Source organism: Sinohyriopsis cumingii, unplaced genomic scaffold, assembly GCF_028554795.1.
Source record: "Sinohyriopsis cumingii isolate HCF-2022 unplaced genomic scaffold, ASM2855479v2 utg001392l, whole genome shotgun sequence".
NCBI lineage: Eukaryota > Metazoa > Mollusca > Bivalvia > Unionida > Unionidae > Sinohyriopsis > Sinohyriopsis cumingii.
The window spans coordinates 61046-76668 of record NW_028315992.1 but is presented as its reverse complement, the minus strand read 5'-3'; the positions used below and the strand labels follow the sequence as shown (position 1 = coordinate 76668).

The following is a 15623-nucleotide window of genomic DNA, read 5'->3' as shown; positions in this document are numbered from 1 at the left end:
CTTGATCTCATTGGCTTAATCATGGCGAATGAATACGACTATAAGTCCTCATACATGTTATTATTCGTCTCATCTAGTAAAGGTCATGGTGGATGCATATGTCTACAAGTCTTCATACCTGTTATCCTTTATCTCATCTGGCTTGGTCATGGTGGATTCATATGTCTACAAGTCTTCATAAATATTATTCTTGATTTCATTGGCTTAATCATGGTGAATGAATACGACTATAAGTCCTCATACATGTTACTATTCGTCTCATCTAGTAAAGGTCATGGTGGATACATATGTCTACAAGTCTTAATAAATATTATCCTTTATCTCATTGGCTACTAGTATGGGTTTTACATTTGACAGGGAATACAGTACTTCCAAGGATAAAGTGAAGCAGCCAGTGTTTATGATAACACTTCAAGCTATTGAGTTGAAAAGTGTGATCGTAACCTATGTTTCTCAGGGGGTTGCCAAGAGCCACTGCTGATTAATTGTATTTAGTAGGAAACTGGCTGGATAAGGCGATACTATTATGATTTTCCTATGATTTGGACTTCAATGAGGAAACGTGGCATAGAATCACCCTCAATCTCGTCCAGACATGTCTGAGTCCAATTGCATGACAATGTCGATTCGTCTGGAGATGAATATGGATACACTAGATGGTAAGTAGGTCCTTCTGTATCTGAATACAATATATGTAATCAGATCCTTCTGTACCTGGATAAAATAGAAGGTAATCAGGTCATTTTGTATTTAGATGCAATAGATGGTAATCATGTCCTTCTGTATCTGGATGCAATAGATGGTAATTATGTGCTTCTGTATCTGGATGCAATAGATGGTAATCGTGTAATTTTGTATCTGGATGGAATAGATGGCAATCAGGTCCTTTTGTATCTGGATGCAATAGATGGTAATCATGTCCTTCTGTATCTGGATGCAATAGATGGTAATCAGGTCCTTTTGTATCTGGATGCAATAGATGATAATCGTGTAATTTTGTATCTGGATGCAATGGATGGTAATCATGTCCTTCTGTATCTGGATACAATAGATGGTAATCAGGTCCTTATGTATCTGGATGCAATAGATGGTAATAATGTCCTTCTGTATCTGGATGCAACAGATGGTAATCGTGTAGTTTTGTATCTGGATGCAATAGATGGTAATCAGGTCCTTCTGCATCTGGATGCAATAGATGACAATCATGTCCTTTTGTATCTGGATGCAATAGATGGTAATCAGCTTCTTTTGTATCTGGATACAATAGATGACAATCAGGTTATTTTGTATCTGGATGCAATAGATGGTAATCATGTCCTTCTGTATCTGGATGCAATAGATGGTAATCATATCCTTCTGTATCCGAGCTTATGACATCATCTATCCATATAGCTATTTATTTTGCCTTAAGAGCCAAGAGGATGGGATGATTAGGTTGTGGTGAGGATGCTCATATTTCTTTCTAAGCCTGATCATCAAGACAGGACTTTCCAGAGGGAGACGGGGTAAGCTGTGCACGATGGATAGACAGTGGCGGGTAATACAGTTTTTATCTCAGCTGATAGACTTATAACATAGGATGATGCTTGTGTTCTTTGGTCTTTATTTCCACTCTAAAAGCCTCGTGATAATTACTTTTTATATGTTTTCTTTGAACAATACCATGTAACTATGTACTCTGCACGTCCTAACTTAACATGTTAATCGGTACTCTCCATGTCCTAAATGAACATGTTACTCGGTACTTTCCATGCCTAAATCAACATGTTACTCGGTACTATCCATGCCTAAATCAACATGTTACTCGGTACTTTCCATGTCCTAAATCAACATGCTACTCGGTACGTTCCATACCTAAATCAACATGTTACTCGGTACTATCCATGCTTAAATCAACATACTACTCGGTACTTTCCATGCCTAAATCAACATGTTACTCGGTACTATCCATGCCTAAATCAACATGTTACTCGGTACTTTCCATGCCTAAATCAACATGTTACTCGGTACTATCCATGCCTAAATCAACATTTTTCTCGGTACTTTCCATGCCTAAATCAACATGTTACTCGGTACTTTCCATACTTAAATCAACATGTTACTTGGTACTTTCCATGCCTAAATCAACATGTTACTCGGTACTTTCCATGCCTAAATCAACATGTTACTCGGTACTATCCATGCCTAAATCAACATGTTACTCGGTACTTTCCATGCCTAAATCAACATGTTACTCGGTACTTTCCATACTTAAATCAACATGTTACTCGGTACTTTCCATGCCTAAATGAACATGTTACTCGGTACTATCCATGCCTAAATCAACATGTTACTCGGTACTTTCCATGCCTAAATCAACATTTTTCTCGGTACTTTCCATACTTAAATCAACATATTACTCGGTACTATCCATGCCTAAATCAACATGTTACTCGGTACTATCCATGCCTAAATCAACATATTACTCGGTACTTTCCATGTCCTAAATCAACATGCTACTCGGTACTTTCCATACTTAAATCAACATGTTACTCGGTACTTTCCATGCCTAAATCAACATGTTATTCTGTACATTCTGTGTCCTAAATCAACATGTTACTCGGTACTTCCCATACTTAAATCAACTTACTACTCTGTACTTTCCATGCCTAAATTAACATGTTACTCGGTACTATCCATGCCTAAATCAACATGTTACTCGGTACTTTCCATGCCTAAATCAACATGTTACTCGGTACTATCCATGCCTAAATCAACATTTTTCTCGGTACTTTCCATGCCTAAATCAACATTTTTCTCGGTACTTTCCATACTTAAATCAAGATGTTACTCGGTACTCTCCATGCCTAAATCAACATGTTACTCGGTACTATCCATGCCTAAATCAACATATTACTCGGTACTTTCCATGTCCTAAATCAACATGCTACTCGGTACTTTCCATACTTAAATCAACATGTTACTCGGTACTATCCATGCCTAAATCAACATTTTTCTCGGTACTTTCCATGCCTAAATCAACATTTTTCTCGGTACTTTCCATACTTAAATCAACATGTTACTCGGTACTCTCCATGCCTAAATCAACATGTTACTCGGTACTATCCATGCCTAAATCAACATATTACTCGGTACTTTCCATGTCCTAAATCAACATGCTACTCGGTACTTTCCATACTTAAATCAACATGTTACTCGGTACTTTCCATACTTAAATCAACATGTTATTCTCTACTTTCTGTGTCCTAAATCAACATGTTACTCGGTACTTTCCATACTTAAATCAACATACTACTCGGTACTTTCCATGCCTAAATCAACATGTTACTCGGTACTATCCATGCCTAAATCAACATGTTACTCGGTACTTTCCATGCCTAAATCAACATGTTACTCGGTACTTTCCATGCCTAAATCAACATGTTACTCGGTACTTTCCATACTTAAATCAACATGTTACTCGGTACTTTCCATGCCTAAATCAACATGTTACTCGGTACTATCCATGCCTAAATCAACATGTTACTCGGTACTTTCCATGCCTAAATCAACATGTTACTCGGTACTTTCCATGCCTAAATCAACATGTTACTCGGTACTTTCCATACTTAAATCAACATGTTACTCGGTACTTTCCATGCCTAAATCAACATGTTACTCGGTACTATCCATGCCTAAATCAACATGTTACTCGGTACTTTCCATGCCTAAATCAACATTTTTCTCGGTACTTTCCATACTTAAATCAACATGTTACTCGGTACTATCCATGCCTAAATCAACATATTACTCGGTACTTTCCATGTCCTAAATCAACATGCTACTCGGTACTTTCCATACTTAAATCAACATGTTACTCGGTACTTTCCATGTCCTAAATCAACATGTTATTCTGTACTTGCTGTGTCCTAAATCAACATGTTACTCGGTACTTTCCGTGTTCTAAATCATCATGTTCCTTGAACATGTTATTCGGTACACATTATGTGTTAAATCACAATTTAAATGGCGATAAACAAGAAATACATTTATTTGCCCACGTCTACTTATCGATTTTGTAATAAAGTAGAAATAGTTTCGTTCAATAGATTTATTTTACATTGCAAACAGTGCGTGCTTTAACAGTCCAGCAATGAATGACTTTATTCATATGACAAGACTTTAACAAATAAACTCGTGGCATATTGAAGAGCGAACAAATTTAATATATATTTAGATATTGTTGAATAATATATTGGATATATTAAGAAAAAGATAAAAAGGTCTAGTCGAACGGGTCAGATGTTAATTTATCCCTCGTCGACCTATTTGTAGGCAATAGGTAGGTATAAAATGTATCATATAAAAACATTCATCTATATCAACTCCCATTGGGATTTAGAACCAGATTAATCCTGGTGCATATTTAAGCTTAGTTTTTTATTGTTTTTTTCTAGGGTCAAACGAATAGATGAATAAATTCAGGGAATGGTCAACAGGGCATCTCGAAGCTCTGCAGTTTCATTATCAAATACCGAGGGATAGTGTTGCTGTATACGTTGCTGTGACATTATGCATAGAAACTACTCATGAGTGTTACGTTTGAGATAAATGTCTTCGGATTACTTTAATTACACTTTCAGGCTTTTGTGTGTCAGTGTTGAGATAAGTCTTCTAATTTTAAATTTTCTTTAGCGGTTTGTTAACAAACATTAGCATCGTGGATTACATATGTGTTGCGTTTACTACTCAATACGTACCAGGCTGGTAGCTATCAAACGTTCACATCAATGATTCGGTATGTGTAGAGTTTAATGTTCTACATGTGCCAGGCAAATATATGGTTTTAACTACACAATTGTCATTTTCAACAGCATAAACATGACTTCGTCTTGCAAAGGACGTGATCATCCTGATGAAAGATAGCTAAGGTAAATGCTTTAGTCTTACAAAGGACGTGATCATCCTGATGAGAGAAAGCTATGGCATATGCCTTAGTCTTACAACGGGAGTGGTCATTCTGATGAAAGAGAGCTATGGCATATGTCTTAGTCTTACAAATGGAGTGGTCATCCTGATGAAAGAGAGCTATGATATATGTCTTAGTCTTCCAAAGGTACTAGTCATCCTGATGAGAGAGAGCTATGGCAAATGCCTTAGTCTTACAAAGGACATCATCATCCTGATGAAAGAGAGATATGGTAAATGCTTTAGTCTTACAAAGGGATTGATCATCCTGATGAGAGAGAGATATGGCAAATGTCTTAGTCTTACAAAGGGAGTGATCATCCTGATAAAAGAGAGCTATGGTATATGGAAACTTCCGGCTATTTGGATACGATAGAAGAAAATTATCGTATTGCATAACAAAGTATATTGACGTAAAAATTCAGACAAATGGTTAGGGATACTGACATTGTTCAGATTCTAATTTATCCATTAACGTGACGTATTTTCCTTTTTTTATGTCGCTGACCGTACCAATCATTCAATTCTTTATTTTTAATTCCGTCAGAATAAAATATCTCTTGCTTTCCAAATTGTACAACCATATGCTTATACTTCAAAGAAGGCAACGACGAATTGTGAAACGGCGAGTCAAAAGAGACAATTGCATGTCATTCTTTATGCAAATTTAATTATCTTACGACGATTATGAGTGAAGAACGAGGTAGTTCCGTAGTTCAATCTTGCATGATATTTCGACGTAAGCTCTAAATTGTGCTTTGATTTGAAATAGATTTGATACTTTTTTGCACAATGATTGAATCAATCATCTGTGTGGCAAAAGGTACTGGTCTTGTTACCATTCTTGTAAAAGTTAAGTCTGTTTAATTATTTTAACTGTTTTGAAACATCATCTTCAAATGGCAGGAACAAAATCTAAAAACATATTGCAGTCTATAAGACGTGAATAACCTTAAGATAATTCAAGTATTTCTTTAACGTTTGTGCGCAACTTTTGCTTAGTCAGTGGGAAAATGCTTCTGCTTCCTTTGATATATAAGTTAGAAATAGAGGTAACCTTTATGACGAAAATATATTTGGCCGATGAGACACACATTGTATGTTCTGAAAAATTATAATTTGGTGGCTGAACTCCTTTAATTGTAAAAGTTTAAATAGCATTTTAGGTCCACTTGTTAATTATAATTGTATTACAGGAAGACTGTCTACAAATGGGGTCAATGGAGTACCAGTCTTGTTCAGTGGTAGTCATCCGGTCATGCAAGCCATGAATCTGTGGAGTGGAATAAAACTTCAGGCTGAAGGTAAAGTTGTAATTTCTAACTACAAAACAGATTTCATTTTCTGGCAGGTTAGACGGAAAGGCTCACAATCGGTGACGCGAATTTGCACGTTATTTGAATGACACAAAGTTCCACCGAACATAAAGCAGGCATGTCCTCGAGATGATTTTTGTTACTGCAGTGAGCTCAGTCGTAATGGACGGTGATCAGATCGAGCCGCTTATCAATTGTTTCTGGATTTGTATTATCTTGCAAATGGACATTTTTCTTCTGATGGTTGAATTTATAGGTCCTCACAAATGTGCCTTTTCCCATTAAATCCTAGTGGTATGTGTACGAAATTGTTATACATATGATTTCGCAAATTAAATATTCTCTAACATCAACACTGTAACCAGATTTTCGTCCGCAAAGCTTGTGTACATTAATCATGTAAAGTTTAAGCGGGCATCAAAGGCAGTTTTCAAGAGTATGCTAACAAATTCATGATTATCTGTATGTTATAGAACATTCATATTAAGATAAGTATTTCAGTTGAAGTTTTACACTTTATTAATAAAATTATATAAAAAATACATGAATAAGATGTGTGTGTTTGTGTTTCATTTTTGAAACAGAAAGATTCACTTTGATATTCCTTCAAAATGTAACAGCATAAATGATAATTGAGCACTGCTTTAAACGCACAATATATATATATATATATATATATATATATATATATATATATATATATATATATATATATATATATATATATATATATCAATTGTGCATCTTCTTTGTCTATCGAATTGCATTCTGTTTAAACCCACATAAATTACAAACATAATTATCAGAAATAGGTAATATCAAAAATGTCTAGATTTGTATACATACTTCTATATTAAATTAAGTACGTCCTATACAGAAGCTATTGAATATTTAATATTTTTGAATGCTGGTCACACTTTCTTTTTTAACATCTCTTTAATTTACTTTCGTTACGTAAGTGTTCCATTTGAAAGACTACATTTTCTTGTATGTTCAATAGCTAAGTCCAGACCAAGTATCACACCTACATTATAACTTTCTTTCTCCAACAGATGACATGTTCTATGACATTTATGTGCAATATGAAAATAATTTACATCTATAACGTAATTCATATAGTCACCATCATCATTATCGTCGTCGTCATCGTTGGTCGTCACTGAGCACTTAATTTAAATTCTTAATTGCAATAAAGATAAATGCATGCCTACTTGTTTTTTTTTTCCAGGCTCCATTTCTACTGCTGACACCAGAATTAGACATGCAACTGTAGGCATCACAGGTGCCTCTAAGGGGTTGAACATTTTTAAGACTGTAATCCATTCCTGTAGTGATGCAATTCGAATATATAATGGGTTGGAAAATAGCAACATTTCTGTGATAATCGAATCGAGGCTTGTGTTTAATGAACGAGGGATCGTTCTGCATGGTAGTAATGCTGTTCCCTATATTACCAAAGAGAAAACAGAAATCATATTGAATACAAAGAGTGGAGTTGTTGTGGAAAACTGGGACAGTACATTGCAAGATCCTTCAGCTACAACAAAATTGAACCTGATTAGCTGCAAATTAAGCAGGAATTCACAATATGGACTTGAAATATCTCAATCTAACCCAGGGTATATTCGGGTTGAAAATTGTTCTTTTGAACAAAATTCGCAGCAAGGAATATTTGTTTACTGGTGGTACAGTTATGGCAATAGCATGAACATAACGGTATCTATTTCAAACTTTTATGGCAATGGTGGGCGAGGAATATATATTTATCAAGACTACATTGACGCATATGCTCTTATTTTAAACAATAATAACTTCACGGGAAATCTAAATGAGACAGTGTATATGTACGTTAATCCTGCATACGACCGAACTAACTTTATTACAATTATGGAAAATGTATTTTCGTTTAGCCCTGGACAGATTTATCCCCTTCAATTTGAAAATACAAGAAGGATGGAGTTTCAATTTCAGAATAACACTTGTTTGGATTCTTCTCCTTGTCTAATTCTAAAGAGCAGTATTGATACGAAGGCAGTCATCACGTACAATCGATTTAAGAACATATACGGGCTTTCAAACAGTGTCGTAAGTTCCGATAAGGCTGTACTTATTTTCACGAACAATAAGGTAGAAAATTGCAGTACGTCGACTCTTCTTGAAATCGGAAATGGATTTGATCATGTCATAAAGCACAATAACTTTACTTCAAACAGTGGCATATCGTGTCTTCTTAAAGTTTCGACCATATTTGATAAAGACAAGTATATACTGGCTCCTGAAAATTATTGGGGAGACAATAACATTACAACAATAAAGCAGAAAATATGCGACTTTTATTTAAACGTTGAGGTGGCATGTGTCAAATTGCAGTTTTATTTTGCAGACCCTTCTATGGAGAATTGGACTCTCACACACATAGATAACGAGATAAATTTGATGATATTCCACAGTTATTGAATGGTTCTTACTTGTATGGAGGCATTCTTACAGGCACACTAGACGGGGAAGACCAAGTAAATACCCCAGTACTTGTAAACCGGAGTATTCTAATAAAAGAGGTAGGAATGCTATGGATCCCTGGAAACAACGTATCGTTTACAGAGAATAGGGGAATCGCTGTCAAAGGTTTATATGTTTGTTTTATATAATCAATTGTGCATTAATTCAAGTATTTCCGAGGAAAATATTATTTTATTATTTGGGCTAGTTATTATAATCGAAACTGAAATATTTATAATATCTTTGCAAGCTCGAATGCAAAAGGTATCAAATATTTGTCATTTGGTCCAATATGTAATGAAATATAATAGGACCAAACATCCTCAAAGTAATCACTTTGCATTGCTGAACACGAATGGATACAATACTATCTTATATGTATGGTCCTTCATGCGAACGACTTTGCACTTAATTAAAGCAGTGATTATTAAGCTCATTTTTATTATCGTTTTACTAAATTTATATTTATTTTGCTATTTTTTGTTGTCTTTATATGTATTATTATTATTATTATTATTATTATTATTATTACGGTCAGTTATGCGTTGGCAGTAACAACAGCTTGGTCAATATTACAACTCTTCGATCAAATACAACTGGCCAAGTCTGGAAAGGTATCAACTTGCATGGAGGACGTAAGTAGAAATCTTCGCATTTTCCCTTGTATCACTTACAATAATATAAGTGTGGCCATCTGCAACTCGATCCTCTGTTTGCAAAATACACTTGAATGTTTTGTCTCTTAAACAAACAACAAAATTATTTTATACGAGAAAAGCCATAGGAGTCAATAATTTCTGTTAAATTCTTAGTCGTGTTCTAGAAACAAATTACCTGTTAATATTTGGCTTTGTTTCTTCTCCAAATATGTTACACAATCATAATTCCTTAAGAGAACCACTACCTCCACGACAATACAACACTACCTAATATTGCATTTTACTGAACGGAGGTAACCGTGGCTGCCGACCTATATGGCGGTCGGACATATCTATGTCCCCTTACTTATAAGACTTGCCGGCAAAACCTAAGAATATGTCAGTTGTTATTTCCACTCGTGCCAAGAAGCACGCTCCCGTCACGAGAGCCCTCGCAAAAGCCATAATTCACGTGGACAATAAGCCATTAGAAGTATGGGGAGATTTTCACTTCTAAAGAAAGTGTCCCCCATCAAACGTTATCTTTTCCTATCCCTACAAAGGACTGCCTCAATCATTTGTTAACACGTTGTCGTAGTCACACATTTGGGTTTATGCACTTGAAGCATAAGTAGCTTCACCTTAAGTGCGGGATATAATTATTTTACGCACGTGCAAGTCTCAAGCGCTTATAAAAACTTATAAAATATATGTAATGCCATTAATAACGGGTACATATTGGTGAGATTTTGTTCCAAGGTATTCGTAGCGTCCGGACGTCAACTTCAACGTTTTTACTTGTACAAGCCTACTGTGGGCCTTTTTTCTGCAGGCAATTGCCTCATTTCGGACAATGACGCAAATACTATGTAAGTATCTGAAACGGAGTCTGAGTTGCTCTTATGTGAAGCGTTTTAGTGTGATATAGAAACTTGTGTTTTTGCTTCCCCTCTGGTCGGACAAGTAAAGGGAAGATTTATACGCCTGGTTCCTATAAGCGAAACTTGAGTCATCTTTCTCTCCAGAAGCATTTGATCATATTTAAAGAGAAATTTGTCACTCGCACGGGTAGCCTATGTGACTTCGCAGCTCTCCTTACGTATGTATAATTTATTGTCAAATTTACTTAGTCACGACATCCTTCGCCTCGAAATGCCATACTTCAATGATTCTACCTGTGTATACCGTTCTAGAACTTCCCTACAGGTAGCATTGTAACTGCGATCGTATCTTACCACTATCACATTTTTACAGGTAACTGTCATACCAAATACTTATAAAAATGGTACTAACAGCTTCCTCGCTTGGCGCTCAGTATTAAGAGGTTAGTGTTATGACTGGCCAGCCTGGTGACAGGATAATGTGACTGGGTGGGACATCATGTCTGAGGCATGATGGGTCAGTGCTCGACATCACCGTACTGAAGATAATGTATCAACATGACTGTAAAGGCGTTAATGATATGTTAAAAGATCAAAATCACACACAAAATCACACTTAACAAATATTCGAACAGAATACATGGATCAAACATCATACAACCCATCCCAACGGATAATCTTAATGTTATCCTTCTCAATGGATGGCCTACGTCCGCTGAGATCGATCTTGGTCATATTATATGGATCACGAAACATCAATATTACGGGCTCGGTCACTAACAACTCGGCTTCCGGTACGTCGAACCGAACTTATGTAGATATTTTCAGTGAACAGTGTAAACTCTCATACCACCTCAAGACACCCATTCATCACGATGACATGAATAGTTACTTACGCTTCAACCAACGTCGCTTCGCAATAATTCAAAACTCTGCCACGAGGAGTAACTCTTTACTCAGCGACTCTCACGAATACACGGTTTCTAATCCAAGGCGTTCTGCGCGTTTTGGAAGCGACAGACCTCATAACTCTTCCCCAGCTAAGTCCAACGCGTTATCGGGGACATTAGCTTCACCTGATGCAACCAAGTTGATATTGCTTTATATGCAGTGCTGTCATTTTTCTTCACTATCAGATGACAATGGAAGATATAGATTTCCGAACCTTCATTGAGGACGTTATCCACTTTTGAGTGCTTAAGATTTGTCCTCCTCCTCCTCACACATCAGCAACCTAAATAGAACTTCAGCAGCTCTTGACCTGACAACCTTCTGACTAGCCTCCTTCATCAATTTGTCATTATTTATACATATGCAACGCACCAGTATTTCATTTGGACCACCACCAGTTGACAGTGATATCACCAATTAGGGTATGACAAAGGCACATTACATACATATGACCAAGATGGCCATTGATGACGCTTTTCATTTAGTGTGTAAAATAGTTGTCGTGGCTTCGAATTTGGATATTAGTCTCTAAGGCTATTTTCCAACAGGCTCAACATAGCCTATCTTCTCCCACTTTGAATAGCTTAGGTCATGCATTGGAGTCGGCCTCACGAATAGCATTTGTTCTTAACAGAGCAGCTCATAACAATGTATGCAGTGCATTAACCTCATCTACAGATTTACGACTAGATGAATGCAACTTAGTGATCTTTGCCTGCACTTTCCTGAAGGACCGCCATAAGTCCATGCTGAGAGCACATCCTGTTTCCTCTGACCTTCTTTTTCACGGCCAGATTGGTGAAGTCTACAAACAAGCATCCATGGAGACCAATTCCGCTTTCTGCCACAACAACAGCGTCGATATAGGGTTAGTGTGGGAAATCAAGAAAACGATCCAATTCCAAGTTATTGGACACAAACCTCTTAAAACGTTCTACTGACGCTTTACCCAGCGAAAGCCACAGTTCTCGCATACAATAGCGGATTTAGCACCGAGAGGGTTCTATCATTTTTTCTAGACTTATTTTGATTCCAGGTACAAACGGCGCTATTCCTCTGGTCATTACCCTACACGCCCTCAATTACATTTTCCGCGCCCCTTGGTTCTCTGTGGAAACACATCAGCGTATTTTGAATACCCTCCACGAAAGAGACTTCTCCATCAGCGTGACTTTGAACGGTGCATCCCTTCATGTCCCTATTAAAAAGACTTCCATGCGTTGATGCGGATCGCCTACAAATCCGTCTATCAATTCAGAGCACTGCCACTTGGGATTAGCAGCGACCCTAGGGCTTAACTTGTCCTATGAATCAAGCAATGGTGCATGTCCAAGTTATTTCTATGTTTGCATCATCAGGTTACATGGACAACATCATGCAGAAAAGTCAAAGAGTTGGATCTAACAAGAGATGATATCCCCATTTACCAATACTGACTTCTCGTCAACAAGGCAACATCCAACCTAGTACCATCTTAACAATTTCGGCACATAGGCATAGAATTTAACATAAAAATAACATGTTTCGTTACCTCAATATCGGGTGTTGTAATCTGAACCATGGTAGCACCTTCACTTTCGAGAAATGATATACGCACGGGACTGTTTTGCCAGCTAGGCTTTATCAATGTGGCCACGGACTTCATGGTCTTAGATCGCCTTCCTGTACGCCCATTGTAAATGAATATTTTGCCCGAATGGAGGCCACACTCTCACCATCCACACACAACTGGATCACAATATGCGACTTTGGAGCAATATAACTTCGTTCACGTTGAGTATACGTCTACCAGTGTAGCCTCCCTAAATCAAAGTCTGTACCGAAGCAAGTGCTTGAAGGCTAGGGAGTCCACCTCCAACCGCCGTTTCTGCATGCTTTCCCTTGGTAAGAAATCTTTATATCAGTCAGTTCATTAGAATACACCATTTTGAAAACCATTCATTCGTTGCAGAAATATTTGCATGGCAAAGGAGTTACCATTCTCTCCTACACTTCTAAGGTAGAGATTTCTCTCAAAAGAAAAGGAGGAACCACATTCTACAGTGGTTACGTATCACAAAAGAAAATGATGAACCAAGACCCGAGACTTTTGCATTGTGGTTGGGGATTTCTAAATTCAGCCAACAACAAATCCACGTAAAACTGTGCCCTATCCCAGGACTCCTAACGTAATAGACGAAGCCTTGTACTGGAACAATTCATTACTAAAGATATAATGGTCTTTTCATTTCTCGCTTTTAGTACGGATATGTACCAGATGGGACTGACCTTTGGCTGATCTGTTATCGACAAAGTGGAAAAACAAATCCCAACTTTCATATTTCCAGTCCCTGACTCAAAGACCGAGCAGGCGAATTTCTATTGATAGTTTGTTATACGCTACCTTCCAACACCTTTTGCTTTCAAAAATTGATAAAGAAAGCAGGAGATTTGTAGTTTAGCCTTATCTTCATTGCACCACTCGGATGGAAGAAATCGTAAAACAAGGACCTCATCAATGTCGGAAAGGGATGCCCTCGGAGACTTCGAATTTTTTCTCATCTACTTAAACAACCACAACAGCATTTGTGTCATTTCTGTCGAGAGCTGCGGAACCTACACGTCTGGATGATACAAACCAACCCCTCAGATATAATCATTCTCACAACCAGTCGTACGAGAATCACTCTGGCAAGTAGTTCCTCCATTCAAAAAGCATGAGAATGCAAATTACATATTTTAACCCAGTGATGCCCAGACCAATACATCCTACCTTTCCCGGCATCTAGACCGCAAATAGCTTAATTTCTGTGCCTCATCGTTGTGATAACGTTCTCACTGAGTACGATAAAAGATTCATCATCACGTAAGCGTGGATACTGGACAAGGCAAGAACTTTTCCGACCTACTATCCAACTTTGAGAAGACATGACTTTAAACTTTAGCTTTGTAACCACTGTAGAACCTATCTTGGGTGTTAACAAAACACATTTCAGCCACTTTCATGGGCATATCTGTCACGCCCTTTATACAAGACCGGCTTTCTCATGGTGTTAGCGACGGCAGGCATAATTTGAAACACAGCTGCTATCGGCAGATCCAAATTACGGTCAGTTCCGACAAGATAAGTCAGTCTTACTCATAACGGCATTCTTTTTATCGCCAAGAACTGGTTTGATTCCACGGGTAAACATACTTTGGGCACGAACCCTCTGTTTACTCTGGATACATAAGCTGAATAGCAACTACATGAGCCTATCAGGGCGTTCAAATCGTATCTTATTGGACCAGATCACCCTTCATTCTTTTCATAAAAGGAGAGGAGTATAAGTCAGAAAAGACTATCTCCTCCTGGAATAGGTGGGTCGTTCGTTCGGCATATAGAGAAATATCCCCGAAAAAAAAATATTTTATTAAGCATTTCGGCGCACAAGTTTAGAACACTTTCATCAGTCTATCATTCTGCTGGTACTGTTTACTAACCGACATCATTAAGGATGTGGCATGCAGAAAATATCCCACTCTGTCTCTCTCTCTGTTATTTCTGAGATATCCTATACCAAATGGACCAGGTTGATATAGTATATTTTTTATCCGATTCTGAATATGTCACCAGGTCGATCAACAGCTTCATAAGATGCGTCTTCACGACGTCCGCTGAATTTACAGGGCTAAATGTTTCCCTATTTGAAGAATCGTCCACGTAGATGGAGTCCCCTGAAGTTGAGTTACCAAGAATCTCTCTCCCTTAGCACAGTGGATCGCATATGGTATATCATAGGCAAAGGGATGCACCTCCCTCCGCCTCTTACTTGTTTTCCTAAAGTAATAAGAGTTCGGACTGGTTCGTTGTGCAGTAAACATTGTGCGATGGTGCCCGGCCGGCTACTCTTCATGTTGATGTGGAGCTCTTTAAACCATGTCACGTACTGTGTACAACTGTCCTCTGCCAAATTTCCCCGGTGGACTACAGGCGCTGAACGTTGCTGATGATGACGTTGTTAAATGGCTGAGCATGCACTGCACACGATAATATTTATAACGTATTTAAAGCCAAAACCAATTTCTCCTTGTAAAACATGTTTCTTCGACAATACTTAATTATAATATACATTCACCAACCCATTCTCCTCGCAGTTACATCCATAGAGAGCATGCCTTTCGCTCCGATAGCGACTGATGTATTATTAGGCTTCGCCGCAAGTTTTGTACCTAACGGGATATAACTCTGTCCGACCGTCAGATAGGACGGCAGAAAACATTTAGCTCTCCTGGACTAAGAGCAGTATCGGGAAGGGGGTGGGCTTGATTTGGGAATTACTAGTAAGTTACCTAACGTATTATAATTGGGTAAGTATTCTCTAACAATTAATTACACAAGTGAAGTGTTAATACGAAATTGTTAAAACCGG

General features: G+C 37.6%; 1 pseudogene; it reads left to right on the top strand.

The window, feature by feature from the left end:
• The window catches only part of LOC149772566 (uncharacterized), a 78167-nt pseudogene that overhangs the window by 5329 nt on the left and 57215 nt on the right, over positions 1-15623 (top strand).